The sequence below is a fragment of the Rhipicephalus sanguineus genome, chromosome 4 (assembly GCF_013339695.2).
Source record: "Rhipicephalus sanguineus isolate Rsan-2018 chromosome 4, BIME_Rsan_1.4, whole genome shotgun sequence".
NCBI lineage: Eukaryota > Metazoa > Arthropoda > Arachnida > Ixodida > Ixodidae > Rhipicephalus > Rhipicephalus sanguineus.
Genome location: NC_051179.1, coordinates 128,518,568 through 128,546,108, shown reverse-complemented (window position 1 = coordinate 128,546,108; position 27,541 = coordinate 128,518,568). Strand labels below are relative to the sequence as shown.

Genomic DNA, 27,541 nt, shown 5'->3' with positions numbered 1-27,541 from the left:
TGTTCTGCTACTGCGCTCCGTTCTCGGTTCAATTGACGGAGGTTATTCTTGTGCCGCCACATTCTTTCGTGGAAGTTTTTGGTTTCCCCAATGTGGAAGCGGGGCAGTCGGCTCACGCGATCCTGTACACGACGCCCTGAGCTTTTTCCGCAGGTGCGCGATCTTTGGGCCGATGGTGGTAGATGGCTTGTGGGCGACGTCGGCCCTGCCTCTCTCAGTATACGAGCTATTGCTTCTATGGCACCGGCGATGTAGGGGATCGACACGAGGTGTCGTTGCGGCGACGCAGGTGTCACGTTTCCCCCGTCTTTTCTCTTCCCCTGACTTTCGTTTCTCCCGTCTTTTCTCTTCCCCTGACCTGCGCGGTCAGTCCCCGACCGCGCAGGTGGAATTCGTCAGTCAACACGTGCGGTCAACACGGAGAAGAGTAAAAAAAAAAAAAAAAATACTCGGGATACGATGAGCAAAAAACCGGCCAATGACAGCCGGTATTAGGTGCGGACCGGCGACCGGCCCCTTGTCTAAAAAACCGGCCCGGCCGGTCCAAAACCGGGCAGGTGGCAACCCTACACTCAGCTGCTGACCTTGTCATTCGATCTCGCGACCTTCGGGTCGCGGGATCGAATCCCGACTGCAGCGGCTGCATTTTCGATGGAGGTGAAAATGTTTGAGGCCCGTGCACTTAGATTTGGGTGCACGTTAAAGAACCCCAGGTGGTCGAAATTTCCGGAGCCCTCCACTACGGTGTCTCTCATAATCATATCGTGGTTTTGGGACGTTAAACCCCAGATATTAGTATTGGGTCATTCCATGCCAAGTGTCACAGACGTGGCGTTCGCACATCGCAGATTTCGCTGATAAAATTTGTGCCTTTTTCCCGTGCCACATAGAGTATTGTGGCAAAACGTTTTTGCTCGATAAAAATTTTGACGATCATGGCGCCCCCTCGAAGTTCGCTTGTATTTGTTAAACCGCGCCTAATAGAAAAATGTATATAAAATCTATTTTTCTGTGTTCAGCTTTGAAACCAAGCTGGCGCTATCGCAGAGGTTCTGTTTAGATGTCCTATTCACTAATTCCGAAATTTTTGTGTTTCACTACCAGCTATACGTATCTTCAAAAACTACAAAACACTTCAATGTTCGTGATTTTTTCTTGTGCTATCTCGAACTCCCTCTAACCAATCTTAATAGTAGTATGATTTTCAGGAAAGTGTGTTATAGTACAAAAAATGTTTAGGGGTAAAAGAGACTTCAAATCTTCCCGAAAAAAAATGTGAACTTATGCGATTTGTCGCATGTTTGACCGTATTTTTCATACTAATGCTGTCCAAGTAAAAATCCTCGTCATGCGGCGTTTGATAGAAGACTTTGTCGTTAAGTAATGAAGAAAGTCTAATCAAATCTTTTTTTGTTTTAAAGGACCCCTGACACCAAAATTGAAACCTCGAGATCTTTGTGTTGTTTGACTTTCCTGTATACGGGGGCACATCTGACCGATTATTAGTGACGAACGTTGCCTTTAAGATATCTTAATTTGGTTTTAAAGTAAGCGTGAGTGCTCACTTGAGTTGGCTGCACCTTGCGACATCCTGGTATGACGTAGATAGAGGCCCCGTGTGACGTTCCAAATGTAAAGCAAGTATTGTGGACGTCACAGAAGGTTTGCGGTGCGCGCGTGCACAATACGCACAATACGACGACTGGCACCCGGCGAGGCCTATTGTTCCGCACCCCTCTGGCTCTGTTGTCGGGCTGCTCTCGAGGTAGTTTTCGTGAGGGGACACGCGCTTAACAGGTTTAACCCATACCGAGGCACCCACATACTTTCAATCTCTACCGCGCTCGAGGCCCCGATTTGAAAACCGCGCTGTCAACGTCACCACAGCTTGAGTGCACGTGGTCTTTGACGCTCCCCCGCATGGGGCGCCAGTTTCTTGTGGTTTTTAGGCGGGCGTTTTGAAGTGATGCTAAAATGGTCACAATTAACTACGCTAGAATTAGTTGTACGATACGCTAGAGCATTTACGATTTAATTTAGAGATTACCAGACACAAAGGTACAAATTACAGCCAAAAAGTCACCAACAAAAATTTCGCTGTCAGGGGTCCTTTAAGGAAGAAAATCATTTTTGAATTTGGCGCTCCGTAAGTGCCCGGCATTTCTTTTTGTTGCCACTTCGCCGCAAAGCACGTGGTCGCTCTTCCAGCTGACACTCGTCACAGGCAGCGCCAAGATGCGAGATGTATGTCAGTGGCTCGTGAGTCGTCGAAAGTCTTGTCGCGTTGATGTCAGGGCGGCGAGTAATGAATTCGCGTTACAATGTGAGCTTGCTTGGCGGGCCCAATGGGAAGTGTGGACGCCCGAGAGCAGCCTATGGCGTCGTTGGCACAATGTGCATTATTTCTTTCGGCATGTGCATGCTAGTTTTGCAGACAGCCCTGTAGCACACTGTGCCAACGACGCCATAAGCTTCTCTCGGGCGTCCATACTTCCCATTGGGCCCGCCAAGCAAGCTCACATTGTAACGCGAATTCATTACTCGATCGTCGCCCTGACATCAACGCGACAAGACTTTCGACGACTCACGAGCCACTGACATACATCTCGCATCTTGGCGCTGCCTGTGACGAGTGTCAGCTGGAAGAGCGACCACGTGCTTGCTTTGCGGCGAAGTGGCTACAAAATGAAATGCAGGGCGCGTTGGGAGGGCCAAATTCAAAAATTATTTTCTTCCTTAAAACAAAAAATTATTTGATTAGACTTTCTTCATTACTTAACGACAAAGTCTTCTATCAAACGCTGCCTGACGAGGATTTTTACTTAGACCGCATCAGTATGAAAAATACGGTCAAACATGCGACAAACCGCATATTTTCTCTAATTTCACAATTTTTTTCGGGAAGATTTGAAGTCTCTTTTACCCCTAAACATTTATTAAATCATCAATTATTCAATCATCTTTTGCAATTCACAGCCATCTGTAAGGTCACATAGTTCTAAAATGTTTTTTGTGTGAGGTGTTGGCAAAATTAAGACCACCAAGACCATGAGACGGCATGGTCTTCTCGCACTCTGTTTACTTGCGGGTCATTGCTGTAGTCATGCTAGCATGCTGTGCATGCTCGGTTCTTTCATGCCTCCAATGGAATCGCTTACAATAATGTTTTCGTCGATAATGCAGTTCTTAACTCCACAATTCTGTCGATTGATGAGATCATGGCCGAGTGTGCCAATGCGTGCAGTGGTGGTGAAGTTTGGGAGAAAGGGCTGTGTTTTTGGTCTTTCACTGTTGCGAGACGTGCGGCCATTTACAAGCCACACCAACCTGGCACTATGCCGAAAATACTGAACAAGTCAGCTGAGATCGTCATTACTCGTGGCATTATCGCCGGTGCATCCAGCGATAATCTTGTTTATGAATGTGAAAGGATCACGACGGATGGTCGCTTCAAGATACCGTTTTAGGTGCTGGCCACCCAAAGACACTGGGTTTATTCGGAAAAAAATGTACACTCAAGTGATCATGGTAGGAGCCACGTGGCACAATGGGTATCTAATTAGTGCAGGAAAGTAAGTCAAGTCGATAATTCATTCTAACAGCTCAACTCTCACCCACCACAATGAATTTGCTCGCATTGTGCTGATCAGATGGAAAAAAGGTACAGGAGCCAACGCTGCACATTTTTTTTTTTTGTTTTTCATCAATAACCACTGAGATATGATTGTGCATTTCACTACGACTCTCACTTTCACTTTTTTCCCCATTTCCTGGCTCCCACATTCTTTTTGCACATGGCCTTGAAAAATGTATCAGCAGGGTTCTACTTGATAGCTAGCATGAGTGCTGCCTGCAAACAGCAAAGGCCTCTGTTTTTTTTTTTCAGAACCAATTAATTGGCTTCCGTGTAAACGAGACCAGTCTCTAACCTGTGTATAAACCTGTAGCCTTACTGCAAGTTCTTTGACTTGTTAAGAATGTTCCTTCCAGTGTCGAACCATGTTTTGCAAATAAGTTGAAATTTCACTTATTTGTCAGTGTGTCGTAAAGCATTAGGTTTTATCTATTGCTGCATGAAGCAGCTGCTGTAATAATGAAGCAACAAGCCTTGTGTTAAAATGTGCCTTTTTTTTTGTTGGACCCCACCAAGACGCATCATGTGCCGACAATGACATACAATGGAAGCTTGTTGACTTCAAGGGAATTCATTGTGCGCCTGGAGGGCCCTGATATTAAGGAGACTAGCCTTTTGGCAGCCATTGCCACACAAATCGCGCTATACTGGGCGCTGAACATTGTTTTCAGCAAGAAATCTCAGCGGACCTTCGATCTCCTGTGTCAAGTTCTGAAAGTTCAGAGCGTCTTGCGGCCGACGTCACTCGTCCGTGTGGCTCTAATCATCTTGAGCCAGTGAACAGCCAGACTGATTTCAATAAAGAATTTTTCTCACAAATAGACATGGATTTCTGCCCTCTCCTGGAGCATTTGTGTCAGACTTGGCGCAACCCGATGAAAATCATGTTCCTCAAAACTTTTTTTCATTTGCCGATGGGAGAGCTGGACTGCTGGTTTCTTGAGGAGCACTCAACACAAGCAAACGTTACTCCATCGAGAGGCATTGAGGATGATTAACTGCATGCTGTTCCGATGAGGAATGTTGTGAAAGAGTAACTGTCGCTCCCATGGGGGTATTGAGAGATAATATCCATTCCTCCCTGCGGGACTAATGGGAAAAAGTAACTGTTACTCCATTTAGGTGTTCAGAAAGAGCAAGCATTGCTCCCGTGGAAGTATTGACAGAGAGCATCCATTCCTCCTTGTAAAGAGAAACTGTCGCTCCCCTGGAAGTTTTGAAAAAGGCTATCTTTTCCTCCCTCGGGAGTATTTGTAAGGAGCAAGTGTCACTCCCATAGGAGTATTGACCAAGAGCATCCGTTCCTCCCTTTAGGAGTTTAGGAAAGGAGCAACGGCTGCTCTCTAGAGGAGTAATTGAAAAGAGTAACTGTCGCTCCCTTGGGGGTATTGAAGAAGACTATCTGTTCCTCCCTTCAGGAGTATTGGGAAAGAGTAACCGTCCCTCCCGTGGGAGTATCGAAAAAGACTATCCGTTCCTCCTTTGAGGAGTATCGAGAAAGAGTAACCGTTGCTCCCGTGGGAGTTTTCACAAAGAGCATCCGTTGCTCCAGTCAGTTACTCCCTGAAGGAGCAAGTTCTACGGGGAGTAACGGTTCGTCCCGTCGCAGTTACCCCCAAAAAGGAGTAATGGGTGTGGCAGGTTAGTTACTCCCCTAAAGGAGTAACCTCGACCCCCCATTTCCTCCTTTACTTTTTAGAGTGTACTCGTCCACATCTTGTTGTAAAGTCTCTGCACCGGGCGAACGCTAACTGCCGAGAACCGTGAACATATCTGAAGTTGAGAATGAGTTGTAAAGCTGTTTTGCATTTCGTATGGTGAAGGCTTGAAGCAATGCACGCATCTCGCGCGAACGTTTCATAGTGACGTTCAGCGATCCCTGGAGATAGAAACTACAAGACCCACGCAGGAGGCATGAGTGACCACAGCTGGCTCCGAAACATCTAGTCCATATTATATACCCTCTATCTCTCTCTATATATATATATATATATATCTCACTCACTCTCTCTCTCTCTCTCTCTCTCTCTCTCTCTATATATATATATATATATATATATATATATATATATATATATATATATATATATATATATATATATATATATATATATATTATCGCACGTTGCATTTTTTCAGGCTAGGTACGACCTCTGCATTTTTATTTCAACAATTTTCTGAAGTGATTGAGATATTACACTTCTATTCGTCAATTTGTTACTTTATTTTCGTTCAGGCAGCTATTTAACTTGTACAGCAAGAATGGGGTATTTGTAACTTTATTCTATGGTATCTAAATATTTGTACAGCATTTTCTACATTACGCCTTTTATGCAAAAACTTGTGGAATATGATGTTTACCTGGCATTGCATTTCTTTCAAATGTTTGCGCACGGTGAGCCTTGTACGCTACCTCAGAAGCAAAATACTCTGTCACTTATCTAACGGCCGTGTTTGGGTGTTCCGTGAGGCTGGTACTTTGTCTCAACCACAGTTCTCGACTTGGGTCTTGAAACATGGCTGGCCCTGCCAGCCTCTCGTTAGTCTGCTTTGACCCATTGAAACAAGGCGGCGGGGTGCCGGTGCGCGGGGCCGGAGAAGAGGGTGTGTGGGGCGTTTCCCTGGCCGATGTGGTTGCGGTCCCTCTGTTAAGACGATCCCAGCGTAGCAGGAGATCCTTGGTGTAATTGACCCTATCGAAATGGGTTTCTTCTGTTTGGCCCGACAGGTCCAGGAGTTCCGGCAGAGTTGGTGAGGTGCGGGGCTTATCGTGCAGGCGCGGGCAGTCCCGCGCCTGCACGATAGAACGTGGGTGACAGTTTCTTCGGCTGCTCCACATAGGCGGCACGACGGGTCGGAGTCAAAAGAGTTCATGACGTCGTTGTTGAGTCGCCAGAGACCCCGTGCGAGCCTGGAATAGTAGTGCGCTTGATTTGTCTCCTCTGTAATATGGTTCACAGCCCGGCGCCAATTTATGTGTTGCATAACACGATAGGCTGCGTTTCTTGGTGACCGCGCCAGATGTCCGTGCTGATCTGGGTGATCCATTCGCTCACGAATTCCTCACGCCTTTCGCTTTCTTTTTTGGTTTGTTGGAGTTTTGGGTTCGGGCCGAATTTTGATTCTAATGTTGCAAGTCGTTGCATCCAGAGGGTTTTAATGCCTTTGTATCATAGAGTTAGGTATATTCGGCTGCTGAAGTTAGTTTCTGGCAGGAATTTCAGTCTGCCCATGTATTGGAATTTAGATCTTGCCTCCCGAATTTCAAAATGTGACCACCCCATTTCACTTGTTATGGCAGCATTCGATGTACAGAAGTTTCCGCCCAAGAACCACCGTCCCAGTTAATTTTGGTGTCTGTTTAGACACTTTATTGTTTCAATTGGGTACGTGAGTGCATCAATCGTATACGTTGTCACTGGGACAGCGAGCGTTTTCCACAAAATACGATCCACCGAGTATGGGTTGTACGAGTGGCGGGACAGATTCCACACTCTGCCTTTAAGGCGGTTTGATTTCTTTGTAACTATCTCGGCTTGTTTTTTTCAGGCAGTCTTTTTTGTCAGTTATTTTGATTCCGAGGTATCTATAGATTGCCGTATTTTTTATATGTTTTCCTTGCAGTGTGAAAGTAGCTTCGTCAGAGTCTGTGTTTAGGCTCATCCATTGAGTCTTTTCGGTGTTGAATTTGAGGTGGTCTTCGGTCGCGCCTTGGGAGAAGATATCGAAGAGGTCTTGGAGGTCTGTTGCCGATTCAGCTAGAAGTACGATGTCATCAGCAAATGCCAAACATGAGATTTTTGTGTATATTTCTCGGTGGTCTGTTGTTATCGTCGAGAGCCTCAGTCCAGGTCCCTTGTCATGAAGTGTTCTCAAAAGGTTATTTATGAATAGATTAAATAGGGTTGGTGACAATGGGCACCCCTGTTTCAGGACCGCTTTTAGGTTCACTTTTTGGGATTTATGTCCATGAAGATCATATATCGCTGTACAGTCTGCATAGAGAGCCTTCAGTAGTTCAATAAATTCTTTATCTAGAGGCACATCCTCAAGCTTTTGCCATAGTTTGACATGAGAGACCGAGTCGTGTGCTTTTTCTTTGTGCTTCATCTCTATCGCTTGAGTGAGAGTGAATATATGGTCACTTGTGCGTCTCCTGGGTCGGAAGCCATTTTGTGATTTACAGAGTATATTGTGTTTTTCGCAATAGGTTTGTAGCCTGTGATTTAAAATTGTACTGAAGAGTTTCAGGGCGTTGCTAAGCACTGCTATTGGACGGTAGGCATTGATGTCATTTTCTGCTTTCCCTTTGCCTTTGTGGATAAGTTGTATACGAGTTTCTTTCCATGTTTCTGGAATGTCACCTGTTTTTAGGACGTCGTTGAAGCAGTTGAGCAGCGTTTCTCGGGCATTTGTACGTAGAGCTTTCAGAAATACATTTGGAATATCGTCAAGGCCAGATACTTTCTGGTTTTTTTTATGGCAAGAATGCGTCGTTTTAATTCTCATTTCGAGATCTCCCAGGTCAGAGTTTCAGCTTCTTTCTGTTCTTCAGATCGGCCTTCTGTTGATATTTGTGAGTTGGCGCATTGGTATGTCGTAATTTGCTTGTATACAGATCCAAAATTGCTGTGTCATGTATTGTTCTATTCTTTTTCGTGAATACTGCCACCATCTCCTGTTTGGAGAGAAACCATCTTGAGCCGGGCATTTCGTGGTTCCATGGTCTGAATATATCTCCAGAACTTCTGGCTGTAATGTTGACGTTCCTTTCTTATTTGTTCTTCTTGTTGTTTGAATGCTCTGTCTATCTTTTGTGCAACCATCACCTTGACCTTTCCCTTTTAGGCCAGGTATTTTTCCCAGATGGCATCTTTTAGGCTAGTCTTCTCGGCTGGTGTGCGTCGATGTTGTCTGGAGAGTTTCTTTCGTTCTTGTATCTCCTCTTTTAGTTCTTTGTCGAACCATGGCGTCGTCCATGTTCTGTTTTTTCCCGTTGTTTTCCCAATGGTTTTATTTGCCACTGACAGACATTTCTCAATGAATTCTTTATATGTGGGAAAGTCCTCTATGGATTGGTCCAATTCTTCTGCGAAGGTTTTGAGGCATTCACCTCTCACTCTCCAGTGTGGTTTGGTGTGCACAGTTGCAGAGTTCTTTTGATCTTGTTTTTATTCTAGGGTTACTGTAATTCGGTTGTGGTCACCTCCACAGTTATTGGATTTGTCTTCGTCTATGTGTATGGATGTTATATGTAGGTTCTGCGAGACCTTGTCGTTGAAGAGGACGTAGTCAATAGCAGACTTGCTTGATCTGCGTGACCAAGTGTATGTTTCCCTGCATGTAGGGTCCAGGTTAGTTATGTGTAGGTTACATTGTTTGACCAACTTGCGAAATTCGGCTGCATGTTTCTCATAGCCTTTCAGTTCAGTTATGTGGCAGTTAAAGTCGCTTATAAGGAGGATTGGCTTGTTCTTATATGTTTGTTCTATGTCTTTTTTTATGCAATTATATATTTCTTCATTCCAAGTTTGTTGTTCTGAGCCGGTAGCCATATAGGCAACACATATGTTGAGGTGACACATATAGAGTTTCGCAGTAATCCACATGTGTTCTTGGCAGGCATCCTTTCCCTCTTGTGTGGTCTGGTCTTTTGTTATGAACCCAACTCCCCCTCCCCGTTTATGTCCTTTTCTCCTGTTTTGGCCAAGCCAACTAAGTCCTGTGTGCAAGAGTGGTTTTTTCTCGTCTCGAAAATGGGTATCTGTAAGTGCATATCATCATCATCATCAGCCTGTCTACACCCACTGCAGGGCAAAGGCCTCTCCCATGTTCCGCCAATCAACCCGGTCCTGTGCTTTCTGTTGCCACGTTATACCTGCAAACTTCTTAATCTCATCTACCCACCTAATTTTCTGTCTTCCCCTCACGCGTTTGCCCTCTCTTGGAATCCAGTCAGTTACCCTTAATGACCACCGGTTATCCTGCCGACGTGCTACGTGGCCGGCCCATATCCATTTCTTCTTCTTAATTTCAACTATGATATCCTTAACCCCCGTTTGTTCCCTGACCCACTCTGCTCTCTTCCTGTCTCTTAAGGTTACACCTATCATTTTCCTTTCCATCGCTCGCTGCGTCGTCCTCAATTTAAGTTGAACCCTCTTTGTAAGTCTCCAGGTTTCTGCTCCGTAGGTAAGTACCGGTAAGATGCAGCTGTTATATACCTTCCTTTTGAGAGATAGTGGTACACTACCATTCATGATTTGATAATGCTTGCCGAATGAGCCCCATCCCATCCTTATTCTTCTAGTTATTTCACTCTCATGGTTCGGCTCCGCGGTTACTACCTGTCCTAAGTAGACGTACTCCTTTACAACTTCCAGCGTCTCGCCACCTATCGCGAAGCGCTGTTCTCTGCCAAGATTGTTCCACATTACTTTAGTTTTATGCATATTAATTTTCAGACCTACTCTTCTACTTTCCGTATCCAGTTCAGTAATCATGAGCTGTAATTCGTCTCCCGCGTTACTCATCAATGCAATGTCATCAGCAATGCAATGCAATGCAATGTCAACAGTATACTGTACTGATGGGCGACTTTAATGCAAAAGTAGGCAAGAAGCAGGCTGGAGATCATGCAGTTGGGGAATATGGCATCGGCTGTAGAAATGCCAGAGGGGAGTTACTAGTAGAGTTCGCAGAACGCAATAATTTACGGATCTTGAACAACTTCTACAGAAAACGGACTACTCGTAAGTGGACGTGGAGGAGTCCTAATGGCGAAACTAAAAATGAAATAGACTTCATAATGTGCGACCACCCGGGCATTATACAGGATGTGGAAGTAGTTAACAAGATCCGATGCAGTGACCATAGAATGGTAAGATCTAGAATTCAACTAGACGTGAGGAAGGAACGGCAGAAACTGAAGTGCATATATGTTGATGTATTCCTTGTCTATCTGGTTCTGTAGTTCTGCCCACTTGAGCTTACTGCCGCCTTGTATGTTTATTAGGCATATTTTGAATTCTTTTTCCTTTCTTCTTGTTTTTTGCCTTATACGTCTCTTCTTGTGGTTTACTTGCGCTTGTGTTTTTGGGTCGTTTTTTCTTTCTTCGTATGGGCTGGTCGGGGCATTTTGTCTCTCACCTAGCTGCGACGTTTCAGTTGGCTCATTTGTGTGAATGCTGTCATAGCTTTCAGGAAGGCTCGCATTGTGTCGTCTTGTTTCGGTGGACATCGACGAGCTTGTGGGGGGCTGGCGTGATGCTCGCTGTTTACTCCTAAAAAATTGGCGACTTTCATAGCCAGGAGGTGCCCAACTTGGGTGCCTGTTGCTTCAGTGTAGTGTATGTCCTCGAGGTAGTCTCCGTCCATTTGGTCTGTAGTTGAGAAGAATTCTACCTGGGGGCCAAGCATGGTGCATAGTTTGTTGGCTTGTTTGTTCCACTCTCGGCAGGCGGTTACCATGTGTGGACTTCGTGGTGTCAGTTCTGGTGTGGCACATAGAATATAGTGATGTTGGGGAGCATCTTGACTCCAAGTTGTCAGTTTCTGCTTTAACTGCTCGATAGATCTGTGTGGCTCTTTTTCATTCAGTATGTCGGTAGAACCAACATGCAGGATTAGTTGGAGCTTAGTTTCAGCTGAATTTGCCTGCTCTATCTCTTTCTCAGCTCGAAGCAGGGGCTCCTCCATTGTTGCTCCCGGTTTCGTTGTGACGCGGAGTCTCCAGTCGCTAACGTTTTTGTGGAGCTGGCGTTTCAGGCGATGAGCATTTGAGCCTCCGAGCACCACTGAGCGTCTGTGTTGCGACTGTGTGTCCCTCAGTTGCTGCTTGGGTTGGTTCCACTTCTTCGGAACTGATTTCTCATTGCTTCTTTGTGTTGTTGCTTTATCCTTTGTGGGGTTTTCTACGCGGTTGTTTTTTCCCACCTTCAGCCATGGACCTGCTTCTCTGTCCTCTTCAGTTTCATGTTTTGCCATATAGTTGCTTAATATTTTGGTAGTGTTTTGTTGCTCTGAGTCATGAGGCTGGAGCTCATTTTCTCTCTCAGTGAACCGAGTGTCACCTGTGTGTACATTGGTGTCATCAGTGATCAGGTGGCCTTTCGAGCGTCTGAGTTTGTCAACTTCGGCCCGGAGAGCTGCTACTTTTGTAGAGAGTTTTTCACGTAGGGTGCGCTCAGTGCTCAACTCCTGTAAGAGTTCTTTCATCGGTGTCTTATGAGCAGTTTATGATGCTCTCCACTGCTCCTTCATTGTATCCACTTGCAAGTTAAATTCTGCCCTCATTGTCTTTTCCTGCAATGCTAAGCTTGCATACAGTGTGGATATCTTGGTGCAGTGTTTGCATGTGTATGTCTTGTCCTTTGCCTCTTCCAAATTTTCGAAAGGCGTTTCTTCCAGGTATGTCCATCCTTCGCAGCTGCTGCACTGTACCATACATTCCTCGTCTTCTGCTGGAGTGGTTGACTTTTTCGTCGTGCGGGTGTGGGATTTAGCCATATTGACCAAGGGATGTATAGTCTCCTTTTTCTTTTCTTCTTTTTTTGTTGTTATTGTAATAAAAATATGTGTTGTGTTGTTTGGTTGTTCTCCGATATACCCTGCTCAGCGGGTGTCGTTGTCGGGGCTTCACTCCGTGCAGTATTCATAAACCGTGGGTAGCACCGTGGCGCTACTACAAACCTCGTATGTCAGAAGACAAGCAGCTGCCAAAATCCGACTGGTCGCGGTCGCTGCGAGTCAGGTCAGTCACGGCATTGTCTCCGTAGCACGATCACAAAACGCACATGGCTCAGGCGCGCACACGTGTTGACCTACACATGCGTTCGTGTTGACTCGTCGCCCAGTCAGCACCAGTCGCCGCCGCTGTATGTAATCCCACGGAGGCTACCATGCCTAACGCAGCACTTTTCCCGTAATTCGCACAGGCATATCGTGATGACCAGCGCATATCACGATCGGCCGCTCTTTCCGTTCACGATCGGCACAATTCTCGTTCCTCCTCTTGATATCTTTTTCCACAGATGGTGCCATCACCCAAAAATGTTTGCGAGATTTATTATTTCTTGAAAATCTTGTTTCAAGCAGTGCTTCGTAAAGTTAGTGAGTACTAATAATTAAAAGACACTACCTGGTCCTGCTAATGTGAATACTTGTGAACTAGCCTAGCTGTAAAAGAAAAAAAGTAAATTTGCACAAACTTGGCACGCAGAAAAATCAGCTAAATTCACTGCTGTCCTAAAAATTTTCTAATTAACTTACGACAACTTTCTCTTTATAGAAACCTAGAGAAAGGCTTGCTGCTCGAATATTGTTACGGAGATGAAGTGAAGGAAGACGAAGTGCTGGACAGCCCGACTGGCGCGCGAGTGTGCTGGTCAGCCAGCTTGACTCGTCTACCAATTCTTCTTTGTAAATATACATTGTATATACCAAAACAACCCCGTATCAATATAGAAGATTTCAGAGTTTAAGCTTGAATAGTTCTGTCCCTTCGTCGGTAATGCCTGACCAAGTAGAGCCATAAATTGCCGAATTGAAGTTGTAATAATTCATGAACTGTTCATCAGAACACAAAACAACTTCACGTTGACATAAAGTACATTGTAGCCTGGAAACCCATTCAATATTGTTGTTCTACACAGAACAGAAAAAAAAGTAATTTACTGATAAGCTTTCATTGTTTTGCCCATCTTTATTGGAGCCTGCATCAATTTCTAATTGCTTTACTGACAATATCTCTTCATAGAAACCTTGCATAACACATCATTAAAAGGCTCAGCAAATTTCATTTCATTATGTTGAACAGTTTTGCCGCAATGGCAGTACAACGGAGGCTTGTGCAGCAAAAACGCTGCCTTTTTTCTCACACTGTTTTCATTGCCATGAAATAATGCTCCAGACTAGGCGACAATACTAGCTGTCATTAGGAAGTGGAGAACGTAAACTTTCTAATCCTTTCAGTCACGGTGTGTACAATTGTACACATCAACTTCGAAGTCGCATCACGCCGCGCGTTTCTTCAAATGACCTGAAACTTCGTGTCCACATTCGTGCAGGCTTACTGAGTGGAGAACTAGCGTTTATTTAACTTCATCATGGTGTATATTGCTGCAGATGATCACTTTGCTAGAGACACTACCATGTTCGACGATCGTTCGACGTGCGACGTTCCAGGACCAATGTCAAGAGTAATTTTTTTCTTTGCTCGAAAAGCATACGACCAAAAAGCAAACTGTGCATGCATTTCGGGCCTAATAGTTGATTCCTTTTATGCAAGCATTGAAGCTGACTGATTGCAGAATAATTAGATATTTAATTACATGCTAATTAGCATTAATTACTGTAACTCACACAAAACAACACATTCCTTCATTTTATTTCTTGGAATGTAATAATGAATGCCTTCAAAGCATGCCATGGAAATTTGATGCATTTGCAGACAGTGCATCATAATTCGTGACTGAAAGGGCTAATGCAGTACAACTCATATTCATCCATTGAGCACAGGAAGCACAGTGAGCCAGTAAACAATGACTAAAATGTCGAGCGCACTGGAGTGCGACCGCCACCTTAAGCGTGATGAACATCTCCTGCTGCGATGACAGTGACATTCGCGTTACTTTTTCTTAAATCCGTGACATTATAATGAACACGAATTGTGTCCGTCAAGGAGTACCTTTGTTTTCCTTTAAATAGTCAATAATGTACGCTCTCCTTGCCGACAAAAATTCTTTTTTCATCATAGATTGGCTCTACAAAACACAAGATGAGAACGAAGGCACTTAAACGACGGCAAACGTGTCACCGCTAAAATGCCCTTTATATATAAGGTCTTCCCAATTAATGCCACTTTCGACGTGCAAACGGGGCCTAACCTAATTCAAATTGGCAGGATCGAATCAAGGTAAATATCGATCTTCCAAAACGAAAAAAAAAAGAAAAACATTTGAAGCACTTGGGCCCTTCCAGATACATGTGGTGCGAATATTCTGTTTCTTGCCTTATTACAATGCACTGAGTTTGCTAAATGAGCAATCTTCGTCGTAAATGTTTCACTATTTGGAACCCTGTGTCAATGTTTGTCGCCATGACAAATATAACAGTGAAACACATCGAGGAACAAGCTCTTAATTCATTGCAGCCGCAGCCAAAAATTGTCAGATACGTCACAACGACATTCGAGCGCCAGGAGATCATAAGTCACAATTATTCCCTCATCTAAATTTGTCGAACGAGTATTCAGTTCACCATTAAAACAGATGACTCCCTGCCGTTTTTGGATATTCTTGTAACCTGAAAATAAAACTGTGCAAACACACCTATACAAGTCTGGATTACTTTTAAGGGCTCGTTTTTCTTTGTTAGACACAATATTAATGAGAACTAACAGACAGCAATGGCAAGGAAAGTATAGGGGTGTTATTTGTACTAATTAGAATATAAATGTGAAGAAAGTAAAGTGGTCTATATTTTCAGTTCACTTCACACCTCCTGAAAATCCGCAATACATCAGGAGTAAATATATTAATGCGAAGAGCCAGAACACACTGCAGCACACTACTCGAAGAAAGAAAAACAAGAAAAACACGATATATTCAGGAAACTCGCCAAAAACGGCTACCCAAAATCTTTTATTCAGAAAGCAATTCGCTTTCAAAAAACACAACGTAAGCTGAGAAATCAAACAAAATGCCTCCCCCAATCAACATTACGACAGAAATACATCACTCTCCGCTATCCGTGGCGCCAGTATAGTATATTCTAGGCACTATAGCGCCAGTGAAACCATTGCCCGTTTCCGCAGACGGCTGAGTCACGTGACAGTAAGAACACGAATGGCCTGTCTGCTTGGGCCATACTATGTTTTAGGGACCGTAGCCATACACACATGCAGTCCGAAACGGGGAGATAAAGCCCGGGCCGAAGCCAGTTCGAAACCGCAAACGGTGCCGCGCGCGCAACTTCAAAGCGAAACCACGCGTTCAAAAAGCCGCCGGCGTACTATACTCGCGGACAACTTTTCTTGGCAATGCAGAAAAGGCTGCGGGGGCGGAGCTACTGCACATGTACTACTCCGGGGAGTAGTCCGGTTCGGCGCGCTTTTCGAACTTAGTTTTGGTTTGTGAACCTTCCGTATCTCTTGTGACGGCCGTTCGATTATTCGAGCGGCCGTCACAGACTTAGACAGCCATTTGTTAGTGAAATTCGTCGCAAGCTCCTTCGGCGAGTCATCGGAAAAGCTGGAGGGTGACGATCGCTCTCCTGAAGACGAAGACGCCATTTTGACTGTGAGGTGCACGTAAAAGGTGCGACGTTTTCACGCGCCCAAAAACGCGAAATGAAACTCCATAAAGTAAAACAAATATAAATATCTTCCTGGTGCGTGCTGACCCTCTTTTCAAAGAGCATCCCGTAGAAAATAAAGTAATGTTGTTGTTTTTTATCTCACGCAGAAAACACGGACGCGATTGTGGGATTATGTTCTTCAGCGGCAGCACACGCGCAGTTCGGCTCTCTAGCCTTCCCTTCATTGCCAAGAAAAGTTGTCCGCGAGTATAGGATGCCGAAAAAAGAAGGAAAAAAAACAGTCTTGTTGACGCCCCACTCCTCTGAGCGCGTAGCTCGCAGCCGCCGATGGGGACGGGCGGTTCGTGAAAATGTTTTCAGCATTACGAACAAAATACCCCGTTCTCTGCCCTCTCACTGGCCGCCGGAAGAGCGAACCCGAGGCATCTTCAACAAAACTGCTTGTATTGGCTGCGACGCCAGCTGCATCAGCGGAACTGAGAAGCTGTACTAAAGACGGGAAAGACGTCCACAATTTTGTAAAGACGCAGACTGCCGAATCAATTTTTTTGAAACTGTAGTTTTCACCGCTGAAACCAATTACCGGAAATGAATGCTTGCAGGTCCAAGTGACCCCAATCGTGAACCACGCTCAAGGCAATCTACAAGTAAGTGTCTTCGCTTTTCCCTGCGCAGAGCGCAAGAAAAAAAAAGATGTCTGCGTACAGCCTCACACAGTCCGGCACACCAAGTATCCCCCTTTCCCTGTATCTCATATAACAGTTCACCTCCACACATCCACACGCCAAAGGAGCTTCCCACCCCCTTTGACTCTTCAACTCATTCTCAATGGCCAAGCCCTAGCACTCCTCTGTTCTTTTGCTGACGAGCACCGCCACCGCCTGACTCACCCTTTCATACCCGCCGAACAAGAAAAGAAGCCCTCTTCATATGTCTCCCTCCCTCAAACTCTCAAGAAGGAACCGTATGGATTCCGAAACGTAGGGACAATGCTCGCTCAAAGTTCCAAAGATAAGAGAGCGTCGGCGGCGCTCAAAACAAGTGTTTTCTGTTTTCTTCGGGGCATGCGTTTTCTGCAGGCAAATGGTGTCGCCAGCAGGGTGGTCGTGCATTTTTTTTCTTAATTTTGTTGAGAGCGGATGGATGAGGTGCATTGCAGCGGCGAGAAGAAAGGCGACCTCGTACGCGGCTCGTTCGTCAAAGTGACCGCAAACCCTGGAGGCCGTACAGCACTAGACATGACGATATTAGTTTAAGCACATACACTGTGGTATTTCTGAGCAAGCCTTGGATGTGCGCGTTGCCAACCGTGCCGCAGTACCGCACGCATGCGTCGGCCAGACAGGCCGATGTTTGAACATACGTCTAAGAGAGCATCAGTCTTCCTTGCAGGGGAGACCCTTAACGCACTTGGCCATGCACTGCGCTGAGTGCCGGTGCGAAGCGCAATTCCCCGCGACGGAGATCTTGTTCAAACACCGCGATCGCACGACACGAGAACTCGCTGAAGCTTTTCATATTAGCACGAGGGCATCTACGTGCGTTAGTCATCCTTCTTTAGCCATATCGGAGAGGGAAGTGATGCTACTCAAGGAAAGGGGGTAGCCTGTTGGGGGGCGGAGGGTTGAAGGCGATGTATTTTTGTTCTGGTTTTTGCCTTTTGCCTTGCCCACGATGCGCATGCGCGGGAATTAGTTGAGCGTCAAGGTTAGATATATTTTCTGTTCAAGCAATAAAGCTTTCAGTTGTGAGTAAGCGCTTGTGGTGTTCACTTTCTTGTCCTCGTCTTTTTCTGCGCTACTATTACACCATTATGAATCAGTACCAACTAGCTCGCCTTTCCGTTTTGCTTGACCCCAAGGAAGCACGAATGCTATGCGAAATCCATACGTTGAGAAGATGGGGGGGGTAAGACTACGTGGCAGAATGAGTAAATATTTTGAAGGACCAGGCCTGTAGCCAGGAATTTTTTTCGAGGGGGGGGGGGGGGAGCACTTGCTGAAAGCCTTGACTGTTTGAGAAAAACGCCTATTTTCATTATTCATTTTCGATAAAACACCATGTGTCAACAAAAATTCGGGGGAGGGGGGTCCTGCCCCCCCCCTTCTGGCTACGGGCCTGTCAAGGACATCTGACAAGAGAAAAGGGCCATGGCAAGTGTAAAAGGTCTATTGGGGTGCCACGTTTTCTTTCTTTTTTTTTCAGTAGGCAACTCTCGCCCTCTCTCTTTTTACCATTTCATTATTGTATGTTGTACAGCGAACGGAAGCTACAAAGTTTGATGTGCACCCATACACACGTTTAGTTCACTTGTTTCCGTGTCTGTTGCGCGAATCTGCGTCGACAATGAGCTACCACACCACAGGCATCTCGCTGAAGCGCCAGTCCCAACATGATCCTCACCTATTTCCCCCAAAAGATTCCGTGTTCAGATTCAAGAGACGCAGCAACAGCACCGGAATGCCCGATTACGGCCAAAAAGGAACCGATGACTCGGCATACATCGCCTTCAGATGCGTCAATCGATCAGTCACTTATCACTGCGGATACTTCAGTCGCCAAACCTGTGCACCCGAATGACATGGCAAATCGGTAAGCGTGGCAACGATGCAGTTTACCCGCGAGCTGAGAAATGTACTGTACCTGTGCTGCATTGCACTGTGCATACTGTTTATAATCAATGCCACAAAGTTTATACAGTGAAACCTCGGTGATACGAATCTCACGGGACCACAAAACATATTCGTATCATCCGAAATTCGTATCACCAGAAAGCATGGAAAATTAGCATGCGACAAAAAAAAGCTGGCGTAAATTCTCATTTATTGTTTTTCAGGGCAGCAGCAAACGTCAGGAAGAATCCTGAATGATTTTCAGTTAAGTTTTTAGATGTGCGTAATCATACTACACTCGGAAATATACGGCACGTAGGCGCGTATTTAATTTATGAGCCAGGTGCGTTGTGACCCGCGACAGCAGTAGCCCCTTCCAAATTTTTAGTATGTCTTTTTGCATGACACCGTAGTCTTTGGAACCACGGTCCTGTGTTATGATTTTGTTATCGCGTAGGTGTTGGGGATGTTTTTTGGGAGATTTACGACCGTGCCCGCACAAGTGCGACCTCAACGGTCGCGCATGTTGACGTTGTGAGGCCTGGCTCCTTCGCCAAGACCGCCCTCCCCTTCTTTCGGTCATTGTCCACCTTTAGAAGAGTGTTTTTCTTACACCGCGATTCTGGCGATTTGGCGGTGCGGCGCGCATGCCCACGCTTGCGTTCCCGCGCTCGCACGTGCTTGGCGCGTCTTCGCGACAGCGCGGACAGCACCTCTTCGTACCTAAGCGGTAGCGTACGTTCGTATCAAACGTCGCTCGGTGAAAATAGATTCGCAACAACCGTACTCCATTACATTGCAGGCCAATGGGCCTTGGCCGGGACCAACGAAAAATTCGTATCACCCCGAAATTCGTATGAGCTGTGATCGTATCACCGAGGTTTCACTGTAATCAATATTTACGACGCACTTTCAGATTTGTAGTTTGGCGAGGCTCGAAGGAAGTACAATATAGAATGTTCTGCTCGCATTATGCACAAAAATCTCAGTTGCAGAGTTTTTCGGCTGCTAAAGTTGCCAATGGGGCTTGTTTGTATGACATTTCCTGATTACTGTGGTAATCGGACACAAGACGCAATAAATGGGACACAAGAAAGGCACACAGCGTCGGGTGTCCTCGTGTGCCTTTCTTGAGTCCCATTTAAACAGCATTAAACGACTGCCACCAGGCCGGCACTTCAGCACCTCTTATCACTACCGTTGGAGCTGAAAAATGTGCGAAAACAAGTATTTGCCAAACATCGTTGTTAAAACTACATTGTGCATTGGTTTAATCAATTTGCCATTCATTTTCTACGTGCACTGCTTTTCTTGGCCCTCTCAAGTTTTTTTCAAGATCTTGCTGTAAAACGCTGAAAGATCATCATCACATTTGATATTATTATTATTATTATTTGGTATCACATATTTTATTTGTCGTTGCATTCCTCCAGCCTAAGCAACGAAATGGCGTATTATGCAATGTGCCTGACCCTCCTCCCCCATCCCGCATTTCTGTAGTCTTCTCAGAATTTCAACCCCCCCCCCCCCCCCCCCCCCCGAGAGAAATCCTGGGCACCCTAATGACTCGTGTAACTCTCGTGTCTCGTTGTCATGGAAGAGCATGAAAGTTTGCCTAACATGACTGATAGGTCATGACAACACTAGCTTGACATGCCTGCCACTTACGTGACGATTAACGATGATAATTTGACGTGTGGCGCACATGCTCGCATTCTTTGGCCAGAAATAATTCTGATGATGTGTGGTCTGACAATATTTCTCCGTGATGTGATGAAAGCATGGTGGTCAGCAATATCTCAACATGTCGGACTTAGATTTGGAAGAACTCATCGCATAGGTAAAAGGCAGATAGGGTGAGTGTTTGCATTCGCTTAAGACGACTCGAAGTCGAGAGCCATCTTTTTCTTCAGTCAATGCATCGATCCTCCTCCGCTCCGCTCTCCTCCGAAGGCTTCTGCAGCTAACGTGGTTTGCCCTGCTCTCAGGATAGAAGGCAGTGCAAGCTTTCTACACTTCGTCTGGTTTTGCATTGCCTCCGTGATTGGCCCTCCGATCACGCGAGGCATTGCAAAGCGACCATGTCATAAGATGATGTCATCATGTTACATCACGTTGTATGACGTCATAGTGATGTCATGACGACATCACAAATTTTAACGATATGTGACGTCCTCCCGTGATGATGACTTTTTGCATCACATCGTGTTGACGCCGCCGACGCAGGACGCCAACTGTCAATTTTCGTATTTAACAAGGCATCTAAGGCTTTCTCCTAAAAAAACACGATAAACCAAAGTAAACGAAACGGTAACAGTGCGACATCGTGTATGCCTCACTTCATGTTACGAGCGAACGCCCGAAAACAGACGTGATTCTCAGCTGACAGCGGTTGATTAACATGTCTGAGGGACAAGAAAGGCTTACTTTACTCATCTGGTCATCTGTTGATTAAATATTTGAAAATCCTGAAACAGTACTCCTGAGCTTCAACACGAAAGCGTGCTGGATGCTATATTGAGCTCATCAGGAGAAAGCGGGTATGAAAGCACTGCATTCTATGTAACTACTCGACTATATATATTTTTTGTGAAGTCCCTGAACTGCGCGAACTTTAACCGCTGAGAATCTTGAAAATATCTGAAGCTGAGAATGAGTTGTTTGAATCTGTTTTCATTCATATAGTGAAAGCTTGAAACAATGTACGCATCTCACACAAACGTTTCATACTGATGCACAGCCATCCCTGTAGATAGAAACAAGCCCGGCACATATGAGTGACTCCAGTTGGCTCCGAAACATCTAGTCTCTATAGCTTCATCTAACGTATATACATGTTATCGTATGTTACATTTTTCTGGCTATGTACACAGGAGGTTTCTGTATTTGAACAATTTTGTAAGGTGATCGAAGTATTACACCGTCACATTTGTAAATTTTAAACCGCATATTTGTTCAGGCAGCTATTTAACTTGTACAGCAAGAATGGGGGTATTTATAACTTTTACTTAATGATATCTGGATATTTGTAAAGCATTTTTCTATATTATGCCCTTTATGTCCAAACTTGTGGAATAAGGTTTGTTTTACCTGACATTGCTTTTCTTCCAAGTGTGTAGCACAAGCTTCGCGCATGGTGAACCTTGTTGCTGTAGACTATCTCAGAAGCGATATAAGCCAACAATATTGCGGCGGCACGGCCGTCTCTGCTCTTTCTTTTGTTTCCCTTACGCCTTCTTACCTTCAAAATGGTGGTTTAGCGGGCTTGTTGGTACGTACTCATAGTTTTTTCAAACAAGCGCACAAACGGGACACTGAGAATAGACCACACAACAGAGGCTGATGAGCGCCTGCCTTGTGTGGTCTATTCTCGATTGCCCGTTTCTGCGCTGTCCGAAAAACTATGTACCTTCTAACCGTGCTCTGTCCATGATAAAGTGCCACCCGAGAGTAACAAATGCTCGAATAAAGACTTGTGCATATAACTCTAAACTAGTGGCGACTGTGAGCGAAAAGCTCGTAGTGGTGAGTATTTCAGCTGACTGCGTGAGTGATATACTTTTTGTTCGTGACTCATAATTCTTGCATGCATGGTGCTATTGCTTGCTTACCCATACGAATCAGTTTGTTTTCTTTCTTCCCTCGTGCGGGTTCATTTTTCACGTTTCTGCGCACGCAGAGTTAGCCAACTCTAGCACCGGAACTATGCCGCTTGACACCTGAGTTTCTGCATTCCCTTGCTGCCCAAGCGCTAAGACACCGTTTGAAAATGGGTAAGCCCCATGCCGCACCACATTATTGAAGTTCAATATACTTCAAACGCCTTGAGTGAAAACGCAATGCAATAAATTACATCATCTCCCACTAAAGGGAACCATGTGTGGATGCGAAGCAGCGGGGAGATGGTTCGCTTGAGCGGGAGATGGTGTAATTTTTTTTTAGGAGCTGGCTCGCCACGTTCTTAAGCTGGGGTGAAGTCCCGCGCCGTAAGCTGCATCCATCCATTCAAAGCGTCGTGGAACGCGAAGGACGTGCGTCCGAGTCACCGTGGTGAGCGGCTAGAAAATTCGTTCGACTAGGCCAGCATCCTCGAGAAAAGCGAGTAGGGCCGCAAGGGCTGATCGGCGACAGTGCACGCGGCCGGTGGAATGGAGCAAGTCCTGAAGGGTCGCACACGGCAGTCCGACGAGGCGGTACTTCATGACGAGCCGCTTCCGCGCATTGTTGAGAGAAGGGCAGTAAAACAATAGGTGGCACAGGGTTTCGATCGCGCCGCAATCGGCGCAGTTCGGTGCAGCGGCGCCGCGAAGACGATGCCTGCGCCCCGCGGGCCACACAGAACCTGTCCTCAGGGCAAGGAGAAGCGCGCGCTCGCGGCGGGTGAAACCAGTGGCTGGGATGGGAGGAGGGGGGTGTCCGGCGGCGACCCGTGCGTCCGGATGCTCGCGCACCAGCTCCCGGCGAAGGTTGTTGCGTGCCGAGTCGAACGAGCTGGCGTAATCCGTCAGCGAAGTCTCGGCGGAGTGTGCTCGCTTTGCGAGCTCGTCTGCAGCCTCGTTGCCCGCGATGCCGACGTGTGAAGGGAGCCACTGAAGGACCACATCACAGCCGCGTTCCTGGAGGGCCAGCAGGCTGAGAGCGGCGCGCTGAGCAAGAAGGGGGCCTCGTTCCTCCCTCGCGAGCTGGCGCAGGGCAGGTTTCGAGTAGCAGAAGATTGCTGCGCTAGTGACGGCCGGCGAATTGCGCAGGAGCTCTGCAGCCAGCTGGAGCCCGACTAGTTCAGCTGTTGTTGAGGACGCACAGTATCGCAAGCGGCACTGTCGTTCTGAGCTGAGCTGAGGGGCTATGCAGGCGGCCGCGGCTGAGCGATCCTGCAGGACGGACCCATCGGTGAACACTTGCGTCCTCCCGGCCAGGTCCTCATACATCCGCGCCGCGGCCTCCTGAGCAATGGCACTGAGGGGTGTGTGGCGTTTGGATCGAATACCCGGCAGGTGCAAGCTCACTCGAAGGGGCACTCGACGGTGAGGGGGTGGCCAGCGTGAAAGGCGTGCGGGATCGTCAGCCACAATACCGTCGTACACGTCGAGAAGTTGGCCGACACGTGAGTTTGGCACAGCACGTAACCGCAAGAGGAGGCGCTCGGTGGAGACGCTGCAAGTGACACAATGCGCGCAGGTCCGCCGTGAGCGACGCAGGCCACGCACGAGCCTCCGCGAGGGTCTCGGCCACACGAGAGCCACGAGGCATTCCGTGACACATGCGGGTGACTCGGCGGTGGTCCTGGTCGATCAGTCGCCACTGTGGCGCCTGGAGTTTGCAGATCGGCAGTGCGTAGTGGATGGCAGTGGATCGCCTCGTAGATGGTGCAGGCGAAGGCAGCGGGGCAGCCGTTGCCGCCTGCGAGTAGTTGGCGCACGGCCGATTCCACGCGTCGCGTCGTCTGGCGTACACGCCGCACCGCCGGGAACCATCGGAGGCGATTGTCTATCGTCAGGCCGAGGTAGCGGACGTTGCTACTCCAAACTATTGGTGCACCATCCAAGTGAAGGCACGGAAGACGTCGTCGGGCCTCAGCACGAGGGTGGACGACGAGGGCCTCGCTTTACGGCGCCGAGATCGTGACGCCGATGTTTCTCACGAAGGCGGCCACACATTGGAGGGCCTCCTGCATGCAAGCGCGCACCACCGAGCACTTTCGGGTCGGTCCACGCACACACAATGCGACGTCATCAGCGTACACCACTGCGCGAACAGGGAACACAGCCGTTTCTGGTAGGCACTTGACGAGCGGCGCGAGCACCAGATTAAACAAAAACGGGCTGAGGACGCTGCCCTGTGGGACGCCACAGCTGACAGATCGCGGCGCACTTGTCGCCCCGCCCACGCGCACAGTAAACGTCCGGTCAGTGAGGAAGGCCTGAACGTAGCTCAAGAGTTTGCCCTCAACACCTAGCGCGCGCACAGCACTGAGGATAGACGAGTGGGGGAGCGAGTCGAACGCCGACTTTATGTCAAGGAGGAGTAGGACGGCCATTTCTCCATCGTGAAGGGCTTGCTCGAGGGTGCTCACGACTGCAGCAATGCAGTCGATGGTCGCGCGATGTGGCCGGAATCCACACTGCTCTGGTGGGAAAGCGTTGCGCTCCTCCGCGATCCACTGTAGCCGGCAGAGAGCCATCTCCTCCATAGTTTTGCCCGCCACATAAGTGAGGGAGATGGGCCTGTATGACGTCACTGAACGCTGCGGTTTGCCTTGTTTGAGGACAGGGATCACAGTCGCGGAATGCCATTCTTCCGTGAGGACAGCACTGGAGAAAACTCTGTTGAATGCATCCAACAAGAGTGGGCGCTGGGAGGCATCCAGATTTCTCAACAGCTGATGTGTGATTTTGTCCGCTCCAGGGGCGCCGCGCTTGCGCTTTCTGAGGAGAACCCGTTCTAGTTCGTAGAGGGAGAAGTCCTCCTTGCAGAGAGAGCGAATGTCAGCTGTGGTGATGGGATCCACAGGAGGCAGGGGAGGGAGCGGGGGTGCGGCGTTTGTCGTGACACTGCCAGCGTTTCCCGCTCTAGAGGGGGAAGGAGGCGCGAAAGAGGCGGCAAGCAGTTCAGCAAGCTCCCTTTCAGTGATGCCCGGATTCGCTCGCTGGATTTCAAGCAAGACGGACGTGCCGGCCGCGATGTCCTGGATTACTCCTCGTACCTCTCGCTGACCGGCGCCCCGTGACGGACTCCTCGCCCGCTATGCCGTGCGCCGCTCATCGACGGAACTTCGCTGACAGATTACGCCAGCTCGTTCGACTCGGCACGCAACAACCTTCGCCGGGAGCTGGTGCGCGAGCATCCGGACGCACGGGTCGCCGCCGGACACCCCCCTCCTCCCATCCCAGCCACTGGTTTCACTCGCCGCGAGCGCGCGCTTCTTGCCCTGAGGACCGGGTCAGTGTGGCCCGCGGAACGCAGGCATCGTCTTCGCGGCGCCGAACTGCACCGATTGCGGCGCGATCGAAACCCTGTGCCACCTATTGCTTGACTGCCCTTCTCTCAACACTGCGCGGAAGCGGCTCGTCATGAAGTACCGACTCGTCGGACTGCCGTGTGCGACCCTACAGGACTTGCTCCATCCCAACAGCCACGTGCACCGTCGCCGATCAGCCCTTGCGGCCCTACTCGCTTTTCTCGAGGATGCCGGCCTAGTCGAACGAATTTTCTAGCCGCTCACCACGGTGACTCGGACGGCCGTTCTCCTGCCCCCCCCCCTCACCTTTTTTTTCTTTTTTTGTTTTTTTTTCCTTTTTTGTGTTTTTCACTCATACCTTTCTTTTTCTTCTTTTACCATCTCTTTTCACTCTCACTGTCCCTTCAATCCCCAGTCACCCGTGAGTGTATCGGTTGAGGTGTCCTCACTTGAGAGACAGTTATCGTGCACTCTACACCCAATTTTCATTTCCTTCTTCCTTTTAAGAATCACACCCCCCCCCCCCCCCTCCGTCGCTTCGCCGATGTTGTGCACCGTGCCTCTAGCTGTGTTTCGCGGACCCGTCCCTGAACTCCCGTGACCGTTTCCCCATCTTTCCTATCCTCTTTTCTCTTCGTTGGATGGATGTGCTCCTATCACTTTTCTCTCTGTTTTCCTACTTTTCTTTTATTCCCTCCTTACCCCCACCCCTACAAGAAATTAGGCGCCTTTTTTTCCCCTTTCCTTAATAACCACAGAAGAAGAAGTGATGCCCTGCGCAACGGCTACGGATTCATTCAATTACTTTTGTCTAAATTCCAAATTTCCATGTAATGTTTACCGCCGGTTTCATGGCCAACCCCCTTTGTGGGTAAGAGCCAGTAGAAGAGGATCAAGCAAGCAAGCAAGGCGAGCACTGGGCAGCGCGACACTTTCGGGTTTATCAGGACGCGCATGATGGGCCAGCCGCGGCGGCGTCGGCGTGGGTCACTCAGAGAGGAACAGACGCCCGTCCAGCTGCGGTCGCGTAGCCGCTGCGCATGCCGCCGACACACAGTGTCGAGTCGGTTGTACTCTATCCATGCGCCGGGGACCGAGGAGCGCAGCGCCCGCCGCTGTGCTCGCTGGCGCACTGCGCGGAGGTTGAGCAGCTTGATGTCAGGTACAGTGTACTTGTCAGGGCAGGGTGTGCCGGCGGGAACAACACAGCGCGTTGTGGCACGCTCAGCACAGTCCGCGATGCGCGAAAAGAAATCATCACTGCTCTGCACGCTCGCGCACAGGTCACGGAACAGTGGCCACCGTACAACACTGTATTCACGAACAGCACCACGGCTGGGGTGGCACGGAAGGAGTGTGATCGGGTAGTGATCAGAACCAGCAGTGTCAGAGTGGCGTTTCCACTCGTAGGAGCAGCGCTCTGACACCAGCGCCAGGTCAATCACTGTCGAGACCGCACTGCGACGGATGAAGGTGGGTTCCCCGGAGTTTAGTACAAGGAGTCTCACCGAACTGATCGCGTCGCATAGGTCCCTACCGCGCGCATCCGTGGTACGGCAACCCCTGCTGACGCACTGAAGTCTCTACACAGTACGTGGTCACGCGCGAGCACGGCGACAAGGCGCGGCACAAACGCGCAGCTGGCCGCGACGACTGGGCGCACATTAAACACTCGCGACGGAAGTGTCCACGCCGTCAACACGGACCGTGGCAGCAACGCACTCACTCGTCCCACAGCATAAATGATCTGTGGGGACAAGCGCGAGCGAGTGCGTCACGAATGTACAAACCGGCGCGCGGCTTCCCGGGCGGGTGGGCGGTGTCACAGCACGGCGCACTATTGCACTCAGCCAGCGCACACTGCGTGGAACTGCTGTAGCCGGTGTAGCCGGGCAGCGAAACATCCTCCACGCGAACATACGTCTCCTGCAAAGCAAGGACGTCGTAATCGCGCAAGGGAAGAATCACTGCGAGCTCTGCTGAACGGCGACGCAGGGAGCGGCAGTTCCACTGCAGTAT

The 27,541-nt window shown here is 48.1% G+C and overlaps 1 protein-coding gene across 4 annotated transcripts in view; it reads right to left on the bottom strand.

Annotated features, from left to right (window-relative positions):
- Window positions 1-27,541, bottom strand: part of LOC119390677 (gastrula zinc finger protein XlCGF57.1) — a 963,551-nt gene that overhangs the window by 390,698 nt on the left and 545,312 nt on the right. The window lies entirely within an intron of this gene.